Source organism: Sciurus carolinensis, chromosome 2 (genome assembly GCF_902686445.1).
Source record: "Sciurus carolinensis chromosome 2, mSciCar1.2, whole genome shotgun sequence".
In the NCBI taxonomy this organism is placed as follows: Eukaryota; Metazoa; Chordata; class Mammalia; order Rodentia; family Sciuridae; genus Sciurus; species Sciurus carolinensis.
In genome coordinates, this window is record NC_062214.1 from 127,685,179 (window position 1) to 127,687,252 (window position 2,074).

Consider the following 2,074-nt stretch of genomic DNA (forward strand, 5'->3'; position numbering starts at 1 on the left):
GCACTTCATGGTGATATATTAGGTCAGGGCTATACCAACTTATCCTTAAAAGCTATGTTTGTTTTAATTAGTTAGAAAGTTTCAGCAGGAGTGGACTTAATATCTAAATTAGAGAAGTCTTTCAATTTTCTATTTTGCAAAATTCTTATGCATGGGAGAAGGTAAATGCTAAATGTTAAAATCACAAGAATTTTATTTTACCTTCAAGAATGTTTACTTAAATAACCAAGTGAAATTGGCCGGGATGGAGAAAAATTTTTAAATTTTTGAAAATTCGTTCTGGAAAATATGAATCAATTCAGGGGAAATAGGAATTCTTGAGGAAAAAGAATTGACCTTTTGCTTCTGACTGAGGTCATGAAAGTGAGAAGTGAATCATAGATGTTGTAGGTCACATTGATTAGAACAGAACTTTTTTTTTTTTTTTTTTGCTGTACTGGGTATTGAACCCAGGGCCTTGTGCTTACGAGACAAACACTCTACCAACTGAGCTATATCCCCAGCCTGGAACAGAACATTTTTGAGGGGTAGATCTGAGTAGAAGAGCATTCTTAGAATAATTCTGTAAATATGTCAGTATGCTTTTGTGAGGTAATAAGCTGTAAAATATTCACTATTTAGTGTTTAAATATCAATTTAAATGGTCATGCTCTTTCCAAAGAGGCAAGCTCCAATTGGAAAGAGCTGAACTTGATAAAGAAGCTGGTCAATTGTCATAAGAATTTCTACCTAGAAAGACTAACTAATATCCTGTTGAGATAGATTTTACAAGACAAGGTAATGAGGTAATAAAATCCTTGTGGAATTTTATATGCTGGGTATTTTGGGGCGGGGGAGTCAGCCCAGCATGTAAGGAGGTTTGAAGTCACTGCTCCATCTTAACAAGCAAAAACCTAAAAACTCTGAAAAATCATTAACTCTTTAGAGTCATGAGAGAGGTGAGATCCCAGGACAAATAGCAACTTCTAAAATGGAGAGACAGGGAGATATAGAGAATCATGACTTTATTGAAGCAGAGGCTATGGTCAGAAACCTCCTCCAGACCCATTACCAGGTAGGATAATGGGAACTGTAACTAGGGTATTACTAGGGATTCTATGTGAACAGTTCTGAGTCACACTCCAGGGGTAGAAAGTTGTAGGGAGAGTCACATACAAGTGTGACTTTGACTTTCCAGGCACTCAGCCAGGTTCTCACAGCAACTATGAGAAAAGTCCCCTTATCTTTCTGGCAGGGAAGGAGAAAGAATACCACTTTGAAATACTCCAGAACATTCTATTCTTAAAAATGTCAACCCTACTTTACTGAAATCTAACCTCTTGGGTTTTATCAGAGCCTAACCTAACCAGAAGGAAAATACTCAGCTGTAGCCTGTTTAACATCTTGTCCCACTCAAAGGTGGAAAAATTTGAGTAGCACTGATGCAGTTCCAAGTCATGGTTATAGTCTCACTATAACACTGAGACCTATCATAGAACTACAGAGCTCCTCCTGTAGTTCTCCCCCAAACACTAGATGCCTGGTTACTGGTGGTCTTTTTATCCAGTATATTATATTCACATTTCAACAAAACATGGGAAGGTATATAAAAGGCAGAAGAGATTTAACAAACATGAGAACCAGTATTAGATATGGTAGAGATGTTGGAATTATCAGACAGGGAATTGAAAAGAATTATGGCTAATAGGCTTAAAGCTCTATGGACAAAATAGACAATATACAAGAACAAATGGGTAATGTAAGCAGAGAGGTGGAAATTCTATGAGGGTCAAAAAGAAAGAAATGCTAGAGATAAAATTTGTAACAGAAATAAAGAATGCATTTGATGGGCTCACTAGCAGATGGGACATGACTGAGGAAAGAATCTGAGCCTGAGGATATGATAGTAGTGGCCTCTAAAACTGAAAAGACAAAGGCAAACAAGCAAAAAACCTGAAATAAGAAGAAACAAAACAGAACAGGATATCTAATAATTGTGGATCAACTACAAAAGACTTAACATATGCATAATGGGAATAACAGAATAAAGGAAGGAAGGACCAAAAGGAATATTTGAAACAATACTTGGGAATTT

The 2,074-nt window shown here is 36.5% G+C and overlaps 1 non-coding gene across 1 annotated transcript; it reads right to left on the reverse strand.

Annotated features, from left to right (window-relative positions):
* Positions 1-428: 428 nt before the first annotated feature.
* On the reverse strand, positions 429-505 carry Trnat-cgu (transfer RNA threonine (anticodon CGU)). The gene has a single exon. It is a non-coding gene; the product is annotated as a tRNA-Thr (tRNA).
* Between the last annotated feature and the right edge of the window lie 1,569 nt (positions 506-2,074).